Below are 19,703 nucleotides of genomic sequence, written 5' to 3'. Positions count from 1 at the left end.
TATATTACGCGGTGCACTTCGCGTAGCGAAGAAGAGTAAAAGGCGCACTTGACGCTCTAGTTTAATATACAAAGCTTATCATAAATATTCTTTCAATCTGCATTATTATACGGGGTCTATGATGAGCTTAAATCGATTCGGTGCGGTTGCTATACATACATATGTATATCGCGTATATACCTATAAGAATGTAAAAAGGAAGTTTAGTATACGCAAATATATATGTGGGATTTATCCTCGGGGTTTTCCGGTCCCCCTTTTTTTGATTCCTTTCGATTTTATTACTCGTTTTACTTTTTTTTGTTTTATTTTCTATCCTTATCGTTTTTATCCCAACATCTCGCAGGTATATGTCTTCTTCTGTTATTCGCTCCCCCACTTTCCCCCGGTTTTTTTTTTCTACTCTACTTCATTCCACTCGAAAAATATATATAGGTATATCGATGGCTCGTTACACCGGCCACGAAACCTCAAATTTAAGTCTCGCGAGGCAACAAAAAGAAAAAAAAAAAAAAAAAAAGACGGAAAACGAGAAAGAGCGAAGAACGACAAAAAGACGAGAAAAAAAAGAGGGAATCTCTGAAGGGTTAAATTGTCGATATAAATGCGTACTCACGGGGTTTTCTTCCCCCCGAAAAAAGAAGTCGCGTCTTTAGTATAACGTTAGAAGACCATTTCGCTCTGGTTCCGCCGACTCTATCGCTGTAAAAAGACGATACTCGGGGTTCGTTGCCTCGTCTCGTTATTCTTACTATTCGCGTTACTCCGACTTACGATACCTTAATATGATACGTCTTTGACTGTCGCCCACATTGCTGACGGACGTCGGGGTTTCCCGGTACGATCGATTTCGGTGAACGAACGGAATAAAGCGGACTCATCGAATCGACGATATTCAAACGGACGATGATATCGTATCGATGAAGTTACGCGATGTGCTCGACGAAGTTGATGAAAAAAAATATCGAATCCCAGAGGCTTATGAAGAAGTTAAATTAAAATCCAATTTAAACCAATAGCTGCATGCGGAGGAAAATCGGATTTCATTATTTTCCGCCTCCCACGTATGACTGATTGAAATAAAAAACGTCAACTGAAATGCGCCCGCGCGCTACCGGGATGCAGAGCTTCTACTATTCCTATATGACTGTATTAACTACCGGCCATGCAAATATTTCATTAATTTCATCCAAATTCGTCATCCCCCGTCAAAGCAAAAACTGACTTCGAAAAATAAATCCTACATATTTTTCACGCACCCTACGTGTACGGGACACGTGTGTTCCGATACCGCGGGTCATTTCGTATGCCGTTGCGAGCTTTCTTCGGCCACGGTGATTACAAAGAACACATATTTTTCTATCCCAGAGATTTTTTCTTTTTTTTTTTTTCTCTTCTCCTCTCTATTATAATCAAGGGCTGCAGGTGCCTCGTTGAAGCGAAGCCGGAAGAAAAAAGAAAACCGGAGAAGAAGGCGAATTTTTCAACAGAGGGCGAAAGAAAGGAAAGAAAAAAGAAAGCCGTGATCCTTTTTTGCGATCCGTGTTAAAATAACTTTGCGTTCGCTCCAATTCTCTTATCTCCCGTTCACTTTTCTATCAGCTATCCCGTATATATCTATGAACTCTATTCTCGTCTCCTTTTGCGAATTACTGGCGTCGCATGCATCACCGGTATATGCATATATACATAGACGTCATAGCGGAGCATCAGGAGCAAGTTCGCTTGATCTACTCCGTTCCAGAAGAATATATATACACGTATACGTATAATATGGAAGTCTGCAGCCGTCAAATTGCGTAACTCGTATACGTATAGGTATACGTATAACACTCGTACGTACGTACGTACGTATATGCACCGCGTTATATAAGCAGTAAAGCGATGCTCACTTCTCGAACTGATGCCATATAATAACATGGCTTGCGCGCTTCGATATCAAATAAATGCTGTCCATATAATATACGTACGTATCTATCTATACGTACACCTATCCAGATGAAACTATACATACGCTGAATTTCTCTATTTTATTATTCGCGACTTGCATCGGACAGTTTTCCGTCGAACGATCTCCCTGCAACGATCCCCCGAACGCATCCGTCCATCCGTTTTCACATATATATATATATATATATATATATATATATACACATATATAAATACACATGCGTAACGTAAACCGATACATAATTCAAGCACACGTGCAACCGTTTAAATTTATAATCGAATTGCACTTAATTGATGCACCGCTGGTGTTCGGTGATTTATTAATACTTAATCTACATCGTGTGTACGTAACAGGTAAGAGTCTGATATAAAATACATGGGCGTATACATACGTGTATACCTGTACACGAGTATACGTACATACGTCAGTTATAACGAGGTAATTGAATTATACCGAGAACGATTAGTTGCCCGTTATTATTTACACCGGTAAATACCTGGTATATGTTCGGCGAATACGTATAATCGAGAACTAGGTTGATCGTACATATGTACCATCTCTCGCGCCTAAATGCCAGGTTATAGGCGAAGTACCTAATGTGATTCGACGAAGGAGGCGAAGCCGCCTCTTCGCATTTTACGCGTCACAGGTACTGTATAATTACAAATTACGCACACGCATTACATGCGAGCACACAGATATGACGGCACGTGTCCGTAATATTTAATTATACAAGTGCGGGTTGGTTACTTCTAAACCTGCTTACACAGCGTCGTTTACGTTACGTGAGTATAATGTGCACACGTGTTCAGGATCTGTTGTAATACGAAAGTCACCCCGCACGGGGTTGAAAATTTTCATCGGCTACGAGTAATCGATAATTGACGAAACACAATGAACCTGGAATACCCTTTGCGTCGTCGATAAAACGTCCATGTGTTTCGCCGTTTGGTGCGAGGTATTAAAATTTGTAAAATCGGTACAACAAAAAAGAAAAAAAAAAAAAAAAAACAGAATGAAAATAACGATAAAAAATTAACTCAACCGTGCGGCACACGCGCGATAAAACACCCTTTGCAATACACGTGGGGTAACACTTGAATACACCTGAGAAGAGAATATCAAACATGTTTGGGTGGATTTCGAATTTTTCACAAGAGGGAGATTAGTCGGAAATAAATGAAATAAGTAGACTCCCCGTAACGGAGAAAAAAAAAACAGAGTAATTCCGATGGCAATTAATTGGCGTACATCCCATATGGGGGAACTACTGCATCCCCCGTAACCTCTTGCCGTGACGGCCGAGTGCCTCGTTATATCAATTGAAAGGTTGAAAAAGTACGCCAATCTCAGAATCGTGTATCGGAACAGTTTTGCCGAACGGGTCATTGGGTTTCAGAGCGATTGCCGGAAAACAAGCCCAAAGTTTCACAATTTTCAAACGTCGCATCTGAACGTGCGAATTTCTCGAAGAAAAAAAAAAAAAAATTCTCTTTCATACCGCTAACCGAGCATCGATTTTTCGAAAATACGTTACGACGGTGAAAAATGAAACTCGAAATATATATCCGGCGATATATATTATTTATCGTACACAGGGCGTAGTACACAGGGATAGAAATAACGCACGTATAAATAAACACGGTATATCGTCTTCGGGTCGTAGATCTCTCTCGAAATACGTGTATAGTACCACCTATACCTATACCTCTATACCTATTTCGAATAAGAGTGAGTCGGGTACCTACGAGGAATAAGGGAATAAAATCTGTTGTATGACGGGAGAATGAGGCGGGTGCCTGAGCTTCGTACGTACAATGGCGTCAGCGGTTCGAGTATTCTTTGCGAAATATGTACGTGCACAGGTCTCGGTTGCGTTGAGCTGCCCGCGGAAACGCAATTATTTCCACGGTATTTCCGTTGCGTCGCGACGACGAAAACATTGCAAAATTAAAAAGTACAACCGATACGCACATCCCTCGAATCGACGAAATATTCTCACGGTTGATATTTTCTCATTTTTTTCGCGCATCCCCGAAGAAGATTCGAAAACGCGCCGAGAAAAAAAAAAAGAAATGAAAAAAAAAAATCGGCTAAATATTCGGAGGCGTAAATGCGGGATGACGTCTTCATATATATTTCGTACGCCGCCCTGTGGTGGTATATTGTATATACATGTACAGGTGGTTGCGAGGGGCAAGAATTTTCGTAATAATTCTACCTTGACTACAGAAACTACAAGATATATAATACGAAGGGAAGAAAAGGGGATGAGGTTGTTCTGTCCCGGGCAGAATATACCGAAGGATATTATTGCAGCACAGAGAATATGATACGATTCTATTGTACTCTCGTACGATAATGGCATACGTTATCTACACAAGAATGATGCATATTATACGTTTGTGCATTTATTTTTCGAATAAAAGAAGACGAAGAAGAAGAAGGAGAAAAAAATAAGATTTCCTTCCGTCCGCATCAGGACTAGTTACAGGCAGCCCGAATTCTTTTTCTCTCTTTCTATTCGGCGTCGAGACTTTCGCGTTGTTGGGAAAGGGAGGGGAGGTGAAAAAAAGCAGGACGAACGAAGAAAAGAGAGAAAGAAAAAAAAAAAAACAGCCGGGATAAAAAAACTGGGCACGTGGTGAAAAGTCAAAGTCACTCTCGAGTGAAATGTTGAAAACAAGGTTACACCCCCTTTGACGGAGTTTGGTCTTCGAAAATCTAGACCTCCAACTTTTACGCCCCCACCACCCCGTCCCCAAAGATACAGGGATCGCGGAGATGAAAGAGGGAGGAAGAGGGGCAAAAAAGAGAAAGGCGCCGGAGAACCGTGAACCAGTTTTAAGATTCGTACATTATACAGCCAGAAATTTATCGCCATCTTGAAATTTTCTCACACCACTTCGGAAGAATTACCCGTGGTAATATAGGTACGTATGAGCGGTGCACGAAACGAATATCGCGTCTAGGATATTTACGATATTCGCAGAGTTTGGCGACAATAATTAGGTCGAAGGTCCGCAGACCGTGCGCTACGAAGCGATCTTAAATATATTTTCGGAATTTTGGAATTTTTCAACGTACGTCGGTGAAACCCGATAATGGGTGAATTGCCGAATAAATAATCGAGGATCGAGTGGTGCGTCGCGAGTTTTGTAGTTTATTTAATTTCCGAATTGAATTTTTATTTCAATTTCGGTATCGACACTCTTCCACGCCGGTGTCATTTGTCAATTCCTCTTGCGAATTGTTACAGAGTTCCCGTGACCTGGACAACTTCCAAAATCCACATTCAATTGGATTTCATCCGTTACCACAAAATTTACATTATACCTTCTCTCCGTACCGCGGGTACATACACAACGCGCGCGGACACGTCGACATCTATGGTGATACCCGAATAAAAAAGCAACGAAACAATTTCACGAACCACGATTTTTCCCTAAAAATTTACCGCGACAACGATGAAAACACAGAGGTTACCGAAACATGATGTTTCCGGACTCTGGACAAATTTTTTTTCCATTCCCCTATTGTTCGCGTAATTTCATCGTCGAACCGAAACGGTGACGGTAACAACGACGGTATCCGATCGTTGTTGTGATCGTAAAAAAAAAATGCAACAAGTTTTTCCGTCGACGAGACTTGGGACACACGCGCCGCACGAGTCGCAGTAGTAGCGCTCGACGGCGAGTCAGCCGCGCCTCGATGCCGCCGGATCACAGGAGGGTCCGTACTACTTACAACGGCAGCAGTGGTAAGGCCACGTAATGGGCGGACGGGCCGAGCCGTAGCGGCCGCCGGGCTACCGGCGTACCATAGTAGCGCTGGAATGTTTTCTGCGGTAGTTCGCGCCGTTTGATCTTTGAAACGAGGACGTAAAATCGAATCGCCTATTCTTAGCTAGTTTCTATAATTTCAATGGATCGTATGGATTCTTTGTAGCGATAAAGACGAGGTAGAAGTAGAGAGCGTTCCAGATACCGATTTACTGTGCTGTCCGACCTCTGATAGAAACGAAAAATAGACGTATGATGTAAGGGGCATTACACGCCGAATCTAAATTATTTTCAACTCGTCATTTATTCCAGAATTCCAAAGCCAACGATTAATTTTTCAAAAAAATCGATCGAATATAGAACCGAATAACGAGGATTGGAATTTTATTCGTATAGTTTCAGGGTTCGTCTACGCCGGGTGATTTGGCACGGAATGCCCCAAACGCGTATGTATGTATACATATACGGTGATAAATGAAACTTTGCATGGTACATAAGGTGGGTATATACATGCCACATGATATTTGTACATAGGACACGTATATACGATACGTATATATGTACGACGCGTACTGTATCAGGCATCATTCGCGAACGATCTTGAGACACGCGATTTTCTCGAGAGAAATTCCTCCTTGTTAGAAAACGACGCGTATAATAATACATGTGCCTTACGTACACACGTGTACACCCAAAGAACACGTATGTACTCACACGTGTAAGCGCGTGGTTCGCATACATCGTGCGGATTATGAATATTTCAATAACTGTTACACCGAATGCAGATATACGCATAAATATTGTTCCATTTCAGTAACACGTATAACGTAGGTATAACGAACTATCCACGGACTAGAAATTTGACGCAATTTTTCATCTGACATTTTCTTTTATTTTTATCTTATTCTCGTACGAATTTGATGATCAATTTCGAGTCCTCTCGCTGTTTCTGTTGGTACCCATCGGGTATATCGACAGGTATGCGAAATTTAATAGTACCTAATCACCGATCGCGTTCGATATTAATTTTACATTCCTATATGGAACAGGTCGCATTGAAGCATTACGAATTTTATGATTACCCGCACGCGAATAAAATCACCGAAATTCGGCAATTGTGTACGGATGACGTGTATACGTGAATGCCGTATCGCGTGCGTAACACGCGACGCATTATCGTACGTACGTACCTACCGTACGTGTGTACGAACGGTAGGAAATCCCAGTGCGAATTAATTACCGGTCATTTAAGCTCTTCATTTGAATTTTCCCGTAAAATCCCATAAATTCTCACTTCCCAAGTATAATTAACCAGAAATATTGGGGGACAGTATGATATAGCGGTAGCGGCTAAACGATATATATATATATTTTTTTTTTTTTTCGATCTGATTTTTTTTTTCTTCTCTTTTTTTTTTTTTATTCAAATACTTCAAATGACTCGGTGAATTATCACAGCATGGGGTGTATGAAATATGTTCGCATCGGTCATCGTGGAAGAAAAAGTAAAATTAAAAAATGAAAAGATAGAAAAAAAAAGGTGGAGCTACGCTGCCGCGCGGATGCGACGAAACGATGAAATGGGAAAAATTGCGGACGACGGAAGAGAGAGAAAAGAAGAGAATATTCAAATTCAGCACATTCGTTGCAATTATTTTTACACACTCGATACCAGCAAACGGTTGTTTATTATTTTTTATTTTTTGTTTTTTTTCTCTCAATAACGAAACCAACCGACCGATCAACCGACAAGCGTGATTCGAAAATCGATTTTACGATGGAGTTTGTAGGGCGAGCAGTTATTTTGAGCTATTAAAAAGCGAACGGGGAAATAAGAGAATAGAAGCCGCAATTATTTGATGTCCGAATATATCGGTTGTCATCGACGGAATTTCGGTATAGGTATACGGCAGGAGAGCGTGTACAGTTAATAATGTTCGGGGATTTTGCGACGGTGTTGGTGAAAAAATCCTAAAAAAATCAGGGGTGAAAGAAATGAAAAAAAAAAAAAAAACAAAAAAATAAAAAAAGATACGAGGGAAAAAAGAACGTATGATAAAACCATCGTTAAAATTTGATTCCAATTAAAAGGTGCGCCTCCATATACGGCAACACTTTGCCCGCGGAGAAATCCGTTAATGTGTAGAACACACGACGCGGGATGTCCGAAGAGCAATTCCCAGTTTTCTGCGGCACTTCCGTCACCGCCGCCGCTTTCACCGGCTCACGTGTATTTAGCGAATTGTTTCGCAAGTTGAAGTAATGCATTTCATCTGGACGCGGGTCAGCGGAAAATTTTCATTAAAATTGTCTCTTCGAGGATCGATTCGAGTGCTTTCGAAAAATCGGCTGCAGACAATATTCGAAACGTAATCCTCTCTTCGATTTCAATTATTATTATCGATATCGATTAATCTTTTTTTCCAAACGCCTTCCGACGTCATACGTGGAGGAGCAAAAAAATTATTCCAATAAATGAAGAAAACGAACGAATCGAAAAAAAAAAAATAAATAAACGAAGAAGACATGTTTATTACAGAATTTTTTCATAAGTTAATTTCTTTCGATAAAAGTGGATAAAAAATTTCATCAACTCGTTTTTATTTCTAATCTCTCCACGGCGAATCACTTCGTCATCGGAAATCTCGCATTTTTTTCACACACTCGACAAATACAAAGCGCACGATATTAAATTCAAAAAACGCAAAAAATCGATCGCGTATCGCGTAGCTCGCGGCGGACGAGGCGAGAAAAACGGTACACGTGGAAGGAGGATAAAATGCAAATATTTTTTCAGCTTAAAATATAATTGCCGAAAAAAAAACAATTTTCAATCCCTTACACACGCCAGCGATGCAGCAGTGTTATGATTTATGAAACATAAACGATTCGGAGCTACGATAAAATGAAACGAAGGATAAAATATTTCGACATAGAAACGCGAAAAAATGAAAAAATAAACGCGATAAAGTAAAAGAAATAAAAAATGGGTACCTGGTTTTTTTCAAATTCTGCGAGAGATACGATTTCTTTTTTTTTTTTCCATTTAGACAGGATCTATCGATGCATGGATGTAGAAATGAAAATATTCTATTTTCATAAATAAATGAAAATACTCTGGCGGGGATTTTATAACTGAGGGCAATTTCAGTCCTCCCCATCTCTGCCCCCTCGCCCTCGTTCCGCGTCAGTATTAGCTTGACGTGGATACGTTATGACAGGTGAATCTTCTTCTGGGATTGCCTCCGTGACCTGACCTGTGACCTACAGCTGCCCTCGCAAGTCCGAAGGGAAACGCGGTCCAGGGATCTAAAGTGTCGCTATCGTTCCACTTGTCTTTCGGTAGACACGACACACGGATTCACACATTCGAACAAACCGATAAGAATTAGAAACGGATACGAAGAAATGGGGAAAATAAGTAGAAAGGCGATTAAGAAATGGGGGAAAAGTACGAGTCCGGTCGACGCAATTATTTCACGTGAAATATACGAAAGAGGATATATATAAATATATATCGTCGCGATGACGTTATTTCAATTTTCTCCTCACTCCGAGGAGGAGGATCGAAAAACCGGGTGAGTAGATATCCGTCGCGATTAGCCGAATAATTGTATCGAAAAAGAATTATTGATAATAAGAGAAAACAAAAAAATAAAACTCAACCGTATCTCCTGACCGTGATCAAAAATGAGATAATAATCAATCCAATTATCTCGCAGCTTACAATCAGATGAAAAGTTGGGCGAAAGTGCTCCAGACTGTAATTGGATTCTTCCAAAGGAAGAAAATCTTCTTCTTTATCAGCTAACCGTGAATAATAATTCATTAAGATATATATGTATATCCTTGGCGAAGATCATCTCCTCGAAATGAGAAGTTATAAAAATGTATATATTATATATTATGCTTCGAATTAATTGGATTAATTACCGGGGGTAATTGTTGGACCGGTGTAAATTGGTAACAATGCATCGAGCGATCCGATGGCTAGTTTCGCCCCGAAGTTTCCACGGGAATCGAACTACCCTAAGGTTCGACGGCGGTGAGATTGAGTCGTTTTGTTTTCGAGAGCGGGTTGGAACACAGTCGGTGGACCGTTGCGGGCGTTTCGTGTTCCGGCAACGAGTTTCAGTCCGTGTAGTTCCAGTTCCACTTTTGCGGATTGACTGAAATGGGAAGCAAGAGGAGAGAATGTAGTAGTATCGTTGCGGCGTAGGATAAAAGCTTCTCAAATATCTACTTCCATGACGTGCTGAGTCGTCCTACGACTCGAGGGACGTTCTCCGTGCGTCCTCCTTTGATCCGAAATCGCATTAAAATTGAAGAACGGGTAGTGTCCCCGATACATGTCCTCGAAAATTATTTTTTCATCTCTCCGTTACTTTTTTCCGCGGCACTTTAGCGGGAAAGAAAAATTCACGAAAGAACGAAGAGACGAAGAAAAGGGAGAAGGCGGTGGTGAAAATTCTTCGCACGAAAAAAGATTGCGGCGTGCAACGCGAAATATGTCATTCGCATTATATTTTCGCCTCAAAATGACGTGGGGAAAAACCTTCGCGTTCCGCGGGTAAACGTATTATTTCGAGGTAGAAACGTCGGACTCTATTGTTTTCCGTTCCATCTAGCCGTATTGACACGGTACATAAAGTGTGTATTTTGTTGCAAAGGTAACACCTCACCTGTTATTGCCGCGCGGTATACAGGATTCCCCGTATTCCCTTTGCCTCCATAGATTCCCCTTTTACTGCATTCACCCATTTCTTACAAATACTTCAATTCCTCTCGGGACTTTCAGCCCGACTCTATGGAATACCGGAACGTGTAAGGTAACTCGCACTTCGCTTCGTCATGCGATACACAACACCGGCACTATTTCGAAAATTAGATCGGTAACCGAGTGCGCCGGATGCATCTTCAAATTTTCCAGCGAATCGCCGATCGTCGAAATTTCATAAGGTCCCTCGATACGTCAACGGTGTATCGCTACTCTCCGGGTGCCCCAAAGAGTTTCGAGAACCGCGAAAGTTCCCCCCTCCAAATCGTTCGATAGATTTTTTTTCCGAAATTTTTCTTCCGCCGAACTTTGCGTTCGGCAGCCGTCGATCGACGAAATTAACTCTTTCACCGGTGTCGTTCGGTGCCACGAATAAACTTACTTCGATCGCGTCGAGCATTTTCATTCCCCGTTCAAGCGTCGTTCGAAATATGTTTGAATAACGCGACGTACGTCGACGCGTTATCTGCACGGTGCGCGTGTGTCGCTTTGAAACCGCCACGTATCCAAATGAGATCGTTGAAGTGATTGTGAGATTATCAAAAGCAGGTTGCGGAGTCAACGCTACTGTCACAGTCCATGCGTTATAATTCTACGGGGTGAGCTTTTCGCCATTGTACCGAACACTCGACGAAATAACCCCAGACCGACCGACGAATTCCGTTTTACGTACAGTAGGCGTATAACGGACGGACTGTGAGTCGAGTCATCCACGTAGGTAGGTGTCACGTAGAGATTTGTCTATCAAACGTACGTACATTTGTACCACGTACGTTCGGAGTTAAGGAATCGCAGTATCGAGCTGCACCGCGATTCGGACAGCGAAATTTGAAATACCTACATTTCCGCTTCAGCCTTCGAACCTTTCCTTCATCCCTGCATTCTTCGTGGATACGACCACTGTACACATGGATAGAAACGGTGGACAAACAATCGGTAACAAGGTACGTGCTTCAGGTAAATTCTGTGCCGCGAAATCGCCGTCTTCGGCCTCGTCGTCGTGCTTTTTCATCGATGTCTTTTTTTCGAACAGTTTTTCGCAAAAAAAAAAGTTTCACCGATTCCATTCGGCGGACATAGGTATTGTCTCCCACAGCGGGTTTCGTTTGTTCGATCCTCTTCTATCTTCCTTGTTGGTATTATTTTTTATTTTATTTTATTTTTTTATTTTTTTCTACAATTCTGCGTCGCCATTTTGCAGCGAATCCCCGTATTCGTTTTGCGAGTATTCGATAACGGTGTTTTTTTTTTTTCCCCGCAATTTTCAACGCGACGTACGATCTCTTGCGGAGTAAATAACGAAAAATCTTTGATGTGTCCAGGTGCAAAATTTAATTGTATCAATTAGTCGAGCACCTACACGGGGGGGGGGGGGGGACCGCGGGGGAATTAAATTCGAGCGAACTTTGCCTCTTGTGTGTTGAGTTGCAACGCGACCACCTAGAGCCACGTGTACGTGGATCGGTACAATGCGTACGTAACGTACACGTACACGTACGTGTATATTACCTACCCTTGAACAATACCGAGGGAAAGACCGTTACAAAGCGAAGCAATGTAGCAATGTAGTAAGCGAGCTTTTGTTTTTCATTTTCTAAATGGTCCCCGGAGAGTAAAAGCGTAGTCTGGTTGCGGTCGTTGCGCGTCCCGTTCGCGCTTTTATACCATACATGAGTCAAAAAGAGCGTTCGTTACGTTGTCCGACGAGAAACAGAAATACAATTGAACGGTCCTTCTTTTTTGTTTTTTTTTTTTTTTTTCTCCTTTACCGCGAAACGCCTCTGAAAACGTCCCAAAGTCGAGAAGAATAGGAGGCTGCACCACGTCATCTTACGATTCGTATTTCCTGCGAAAAAAGTTAAGTAGTTTTTTTCACCATATTGAGATATCTAATTTTTCCACTTCGAGAAGCGAAAAATCGATCATTTCAGCGAGAGTAACGATGTAAGTACGTACGAAATCGAGGGATGAAAAATTAGCAGCTGGCCGGTCCGTCCTCATTAGAACCTTCCGGGAATTTCGGTTCGTATATCTTCTCATCTGTAAGCTGAAACGGAGAAATAATTTTGGTTCTATAAGTAAATGGGCGAAAAATCAATTGCACCCCGAATCGGCACGTATCATTTTCAGTGATCTAGTATGTATTACAGTTGACATGTAGTTTCGCATTTTATACCGATTTTCATTATATCCCCAGAAATTAATTTGACCCCGTCTATTGAATGGAAAAAGTAGGAGGTATTGTTCGTGTTTTGGCCCCGTCGCTAAAAAAAAAACGCCGACCCCCTTAATTCCGTTAAAAATGAACGCGAGTTGATATCGTTGATAATAAATGACTCTATATACGTGCGATAGTTTGAAAAGCGAAGAAACTTCAGCGTGGGATTATAAATTTTTTAAAAAATCATCCGAACTTGGTGTGCGATGGTCAAAATATGTACATACACACATTCGAATTTGTAGGAAAGGTAGAGAAATAAGGTTGAAATAAAATCACAGCCGAAACTATATGTATAAATGATATTTCATTTCATACGCCGACAAAATGGCGAATTTAAAGCGACCGGACGTTGTATGGCCAAAAGGTCAGTTCATTAAACGAACGCTATGTGGTCAGGAACGAAAAGTCGAGTTCGGTGTTTACACAAGAAGACGAAAACGAATTGCTGCAAGCTAGGTAAAGCTGCGGTGCAGAAATCCGCTCCGCGTCTCTGTTATTCAATGACAGAGACGGGCTATCAAAAGAACCAGCTTCCACTCGTTAGAAACCACGTGAAAAAAAAAGAAAAAGAAAAAAGAACGAAAGAAAGAAAGAAAGTAAGAGAAAGGGAGGCGGAATAAAAAAAAAATCACCGCACGGTTTACCGACAATAATTTTTTAATCTCACCGTGAAAAATAACATTCTTGACCGTATGCGATAATCAGTGATAATGGCGCGGATGGTTTGTACCAATGGGTGTCTGGGGTACAATTAGAGCGTTAATTGGAGCTCCGTTAATTAGAGTTAATCATAGAACGCGGATCGAAGTAACGAAAGTCCGCCTCGTCCTCGACCGAAGGGGGTGGTTCCCGCGTATAATACGCCACGTACAGCGGACAGGTACATTATACATTTAAGTATATAACGCGCATTGGTGAATATCACTGCCGAGTCCGCCTAGTTATCAAATATAATATTATTATTACCTAGAGAACTCGCCGCGCTCTCTCCACGTAGTGAGTCAATCAGCTTAAAAGGCCGCGTCTAATTTAAAGTTTTCTCAAATCACCCCGGACTTATATAATATACGTACCGTACGTACAACACCGCGTACATACTAGGGTATTAACTTGAATTATATACATATATATGTATTAAAACAAGGGGACTTGTACAGTAAATTCAAGTTTTACACACCAGAAACAGGAAATTTTGAAGGAAATGAGACCAGTGCTCGGTGAACAAAAGTCAAAATTACTTCGTCTTACCTAAGGAACCATTAATCTCGATCTTTTGTTTTATTCGTTTCACTTTTCATTCCTTTCTTACTCCTTCAGTTCTAGTTCGTCGTCTATATTCATACCGGTCTCGAAACCGCGTTCGAAAATTCGTTCGATTCGTTAGGGAAAAAAAACTATGTAAAATTTTCTCTGTAATGAATACTTGTACATTACGAGCACAAGGTATGCGATATATAATTGAACGATCCGTAATCCCTGCCGACGATACAATTTCCTTCGAAAAAAAAAAACGAAGCGATTTCGCAGCGGTAATAAATCAGAATTATTGGGAGGAAAGCTCGATATCTACATTCGCATACCGAAACGTGGGCTTAAAAATTCCCTAGTTTCGCAATATTCGGCGAATATCGTTACAAGTACAACAACATCGTACCGAGTTAATCGGATCGCGTCGTGTGCGCGGTGTGACATTCCTTTTTCCCCTTTAGCGGAGTCAAAATTTCCCCGGTATCCACGGAGTGTCGAGAATCTTAGAAATTTTCGAAAGACTGTTGCAAAATAGATAGATTCCGCGTTCTGTATAGCCTAGCGTAACAAGTTGCTTGACGTAGAAAACAGATGCTATGAAGTGAACAAACGCCAAGTAGGTATTTCGCACACGTCGTTCGGTATATCGCAATGGATCGTGTAAGTGAATATATATACATATATATATATATGTACCGAGGACCTACTACATGTACATAACGACGTATGTAAAGCGTAGGTTACATACGTGGTACAAGTAGGTGGAAAACACGTCGTACTCTTCACTCTACGTATGTACGTCGTTACATATATGTATCAACACACGTGCAGTGTGTCCCTACAACGGGAGGTTGTAAGGAGCTTAGGAGCTTTTGCGAAACAATATATAATTCACGATCTGACTCTCATGCGTTGGTAACCCTGTTGTACGGGGGCTACGTACTTCTACTTTACCCTAAAAACCCCTTCGCAAACCCCCCTTTTTCCCTCCGTACCTACCTTGCGTTTACTTTGCGTTGTGTAGCTTTTTTCCCGCCTTTTCCTAACCCCCCCCCCCCCACCCCCCTTCTTCGCCTATAACGCGGTAATGTATGTACATATATTGGCGAGATCACGATATACGGGTAAAGGTAGCCTGTGTTAACCGTGTACCTTGTACAACCAAAAATTATCCCGATGAAAAGGTACGCTCTTTATATTTAGCGATTGATTCACCCGGGCAAAGTAAACGAGAAAATATTAGAAAATAAAATCGCGAGGCTGTTCTATTCTTCCCTTTTGAAAAGTCGCCAGCCCGGAGACTGAAAACGAAAAGAAAAAGAAAAAAAAAAAAACCATCCAGGGTAAGAAGACGAAAAGTTTCGGCCTGTTTAAAAAAAACTTGTCGATAAATCGTCGGAAGTTTTTTCTTACCGTAATATACAACTATAGGTATCGTGGCTCTTTACGAGCTCTCGCGAGGCTTCGAAAGGCTCGATAAGTAAAGAGAACGACCATAGATCGTGGTACGGGAACGTTACTTAATACGCCATATAATATGTGGGGTATACCTACGCTACACGTGTGTATGACGATACACCTATGTATATATATATATATATATATATGTTTGTATATAAGGAGATACGACGAGGCTCGGTTATACCCTTAGGTTGAAATATTGCCTTATTTAACGGTGGAAGCTGCAAAACTAGCCTCACTGCCGGGTGAAAAGGATCTAATTTATAGTACCGGCTCGAAGACGGGGGAGGGGGAAAAAAAAATAAGATAAATAAATAAATGAAAAATATTACTAAATAGAAACGGGCAGCGATGCGACGAGACGCGACGCGAATTTCAGTCCCGGATGTAAAAACGAGGAGAAGAAATAACGAAAACGGGAAAAGAATGAAAAAAATAAAATTTCATACACATGTTGTCAAAACTGAATGTATATATGTATGTACACGTTACACGGTGAATGGGAAGAGACGTTTTTCAGTTTTGACGGACACTTGACTGGAAAATTTTATTTCCGCTCGTACAGAAATTCTGGTATTTTAACGTATTTTTTGTTCATCTTGAAAAATTTTACCCAATATTTTCTCCTTCCGTTGAGAGTATGACTCGAAAAATTGAGGGAATAAGAAAAGGAAAAAAAAACCGGCTGCAGGTCGGAGGTATGATTTCAGTGAGATTGAATTTCAGACGAATGAGGGAACAGATCGATCAGTGAAATTGGTTGATCATCTTCGTACGATAAGCTCCAAATTAGCGCTCACGTCTTGCGGATGCCAATCAAGGGATGGAGAAGAGGAGACGAGGTTAAAGGGATAGTCAAACTGCAATTATTGCTCCGTTAATTTTCTCCTGCACCCTCTCGGTCTCCGTAGCTGGAGTTGAAACTTGCGAGTCTGGAAATATAATCGATTACAGAGTCTACCGCATTAGAAATTGGCCAACGAAAGAAAGAAGGTGAGCAGAAGGTAGAAAAAATGAACAAAAAGAAAAAAAAAAAAAAAATATTACGCCGCGAGTACTCGTATTAAAACTTTTTAATCACCACTACTTGATAATTTAATGAAACGTGGAAAAGTGTACACGATTAAATTTCAAGTATACGTATAATACAAGAGCAACTTATTACTTCTGACCTTCACCTTTTTTTTTTTTTTTTTTTTTTTTTTTTTTTTTTTTTTTTTACCTCAGACAGCGCACGACATCGACGAGGGGAAGAAAAATCGCGCAACAAATGTTCACGCGTATTTTTTAACAACCCTTAAAAAATAAAAACTAACTTCCATCGAAGTGGTCGAAGACGATAAATTTTTAGGGGGTTGAATTTTAACAGATCTACATAGATGTGTAGAAATGTGAAGGAAAATTGATTTTCTCTCCGCGTACCATAGCGTGTAAGTGACGCGTATAGCTGGGCGACGGACGTCGCCTCGTAAATTCACAGGAAGGGTAAAATTTGCTTAACAAATGTCTGAAAGCTGCCTTTGACCAAAGTCACGAGTCCTTTACAGTATCGCGCAAGGATTGGAGGTCGTTCGGTTCGCTTCGGTAGGGGGTAGGGGTTGAAGCCTCGTGGGCGTGAACCGAACGCTCACCGCATGACAGGTGGCTTCTCTTTCAGTCATATGCAAAATTGTCTCTCGACATTTCGGCGCCGAAATTTCTCCCCCTTCCAGCGACGCAACCCGTTTCCAACTTTGCCCGAGGTCAGTCGCGAGCAGGTTGAAATTTCCCAATTTTCACGCAAAACGACTTACAAAATTGTTCGAATTCAAACCGTGAAAAAAAAAAAAAGAGGAACTCGGCTCACTGCAGTAGGTGCGAAAAAAATGACCAACTGCACGAATAATTCGACGAAATATTTGTATTTTCAAAAAATCTACCTACCGAGGGTATTTATACTTTCTCCATTTCCTTCACACGCACGTCCAGCCGAAGTTGCAGCGAAAAAAAATACAAAAATGAAAAGTTAAAAGAAAAAAAAGGAAAAAGATTTGAAAAGAAAAAAAACCTGCTTTGATATCGGCCAACTTTTTCACAGGGGGTAAAAAGCTAGGCGTACAACGTACGTGGATATGTGTATCCAGGCATTATACCTTGTTTGAGTGAAGTCTGGATTACGCAGCTGAAAAAAAAAAAGTAAAAAATAAATAAATAAATAAAAAATAAAAGAGAAACTTGCTTTATACGGATGCGCACAATACAGCGACCACTCCGCTGCAGAGGGTCCTCTTTCGCAACCAAGTTTACATCGATAATGTTTACCTAGCGAGTCCCTCCCGATACTGCTGCAGGGAGGCTGGCACACTCTGCACTTCAACGAAATGAAATACATCCCCCCCCCCCCCCCCCCATACATATGCATACGGGGATTGCTGCGTTTTATACACCAACTGTGATCCACGTACACCGTACCGCGTGGTACGATGATCCAAAGGTGCACGGACTCATATATCCCTCTGCATTAATTTTGTCAATTTTTTTTTTTTTTCGTTTTTTTGTTTTTCGCCCAGCTTTTTTTTCGTGAAATCAAAGCAATATCGTGGCCGGATAATTTTTATCAGATACCCGATACACCTGTAAATAATAAAAACTGTGTAATTCATATTACGTTACTCGCAGTTTTACTTATATTCATTTATTTATATTTTGTATTACCCGAGTCTCGAGGTACGTATAATACCGTTACACGGGTAACGCGGAAGCTTTATGACTCGCAACAATTTTTCAAGATACCGTGCACCCAGAGCTGATTGCAATAAATCTTCATAAATTCCTTATCTCACTGTATGCTCGGTACATGCCCCGCTGCTCACCCAGACGAGAATTCCTCCCTCTGGCGTTTTCATAAATTTTAAAAAAAATTTCCCGGTACGTATTGAAAGATTATTAATTAACAATCGTTGTGTCCGCGCGAAACGAATTAAAAAAAAACAAAAAAAAAACGGACAAAAATCAGATAGATAGATGGCTAATTATATATTTCGTGCCAATGTCATCGTTGGTTCGTGAAATATTTGACGAGTAACGCGATATGCCAACTCCGAATTAATCGTGTCACCTTATAACAACTAACCGAAAGATATAGGTATACCGTAATCATCGGGTTGTGTATAATTAAAAAATTTTTAATTAGCGTCACGAAGTTTGTCTGATAATATTTTTTCATACAGATGCGCGGCACTTTCGCATCGCATGCATGCTCGCGGCATCCGTCATTTATTTATTTTTTTTTTCTTCCGTTTCATACTACGTATCACAACCACTCGTTATAATCATTTTGAAAAAAAAAATATAATGAATAAAAATTTTTAAAATGAAAACAACAAAAAAGAACAAACTTTTCCAGCTCATTTCGAACATTCACTACACGTATTGTATAATTGTTATACATGGTTGGGTTGATGCATAATACTGTGAGAATAAAAATAAAGAGCGCGAAAAAATAAAAAGAAGAAATGAAAAAAAGGCATTCGTCAATCTCGTATCACATCTCTTGACGAAACGAACTTTCTATGGGTATAAGTCGGCAACAAAAAAAAATATGCAGCTACCCCAAATTCATTTCGTAGAAAATTTTTCGCAAAAAAGTTGTCAAGCGTTAATATATTTTCGATATTTTGTAATCGGGACGTTGGTACACGCGGTCGAAATACGACGTTATTTATCAGACAAATTTTAGGGACGAACCTTCGCTGGGGAGATCGTTGAAAATTTCGGCGGAAGGGAAACTTGGCTCTCCCGAGAATCAACGGTGAACCGATCAGCGGTCCTCCCAGGGCACGTGGTCCTGGAACCCGGAACGGTTGGGTGGTACACACATTCGCGTATGTTCGGCGGTACATCCTCATGCATGTATGAGGATAATGACGGCGGTGCCGCGGATCATCGCCGGACGTAAAATGTCTCGTTAATTTAGGAAGGGATTTTCACGTTGTTCGCCGTTACGTACTCGTTATTCCCCATTGTGTCTTATCCCCCAATCCTGTACCGCGCGCATCGAATAACCCCCTAAACTTTCTCTATACACTCGTTGGATATTCCGTTTCAACCGCAACGTCCGCGCATTACCAGCGTTTAAATGATCGATAAATTCATCGAATCGTCGCGTTATAAGTGAGATTCGAATACATCGCGTACACCGTATGTATCTTGAAATTCCTCCGTTGATATTCGGACGTTTCGATTGAAACACCCGTTAGACGTTAGTTTTTGACGTAAACTTGA

The 19,703-nt window shown here is 40.9% G+C and overlaps 1 long non-coding RNA gene across 1 annotated transcript; it reads right to left on the bottom strand.

The window, feature by feature from the left end:
• Positions 1-11,892: 11,892 nt before the first annotated feature.
• On the bottom strand, positions 11,893-17,819 carry LOC125500385. Its single transcript, XR_007277759.1, has 4 exons — positions 17,742-17,819; positions 17,573-17,601; positions 12,467-12,557; positions 11,893-12,356 (listed from the first exon to the last, which is right to left on the bottom strand). It is a non-coding gene; the product is annotated as an uncharacterized LOC125500385 (long non-coding RNA).
• Between the last annotated feature and the right edge of the window lie 1,884 nt (positions 17,820-19,703).

Source organism: Athalia rosae, chromosome 3 (assembly GCF_917208135.1).
Source record: "Athalia rosae chromosome 3, iyAthRosa1.1, whole genome shotgun sequence".
Classification (NCBI taxonomy): domain Eukaryota; kingdom Metazoa; phylum Arthropoda; class Insecta; order Hymenoptera; family Athaliidae; genus Athalia; species Athalia rosae.
Note: the sequence above shows the minus strand (reverse complement) of the source record. Positions and strands in the feature narration are given on the sequence as shown.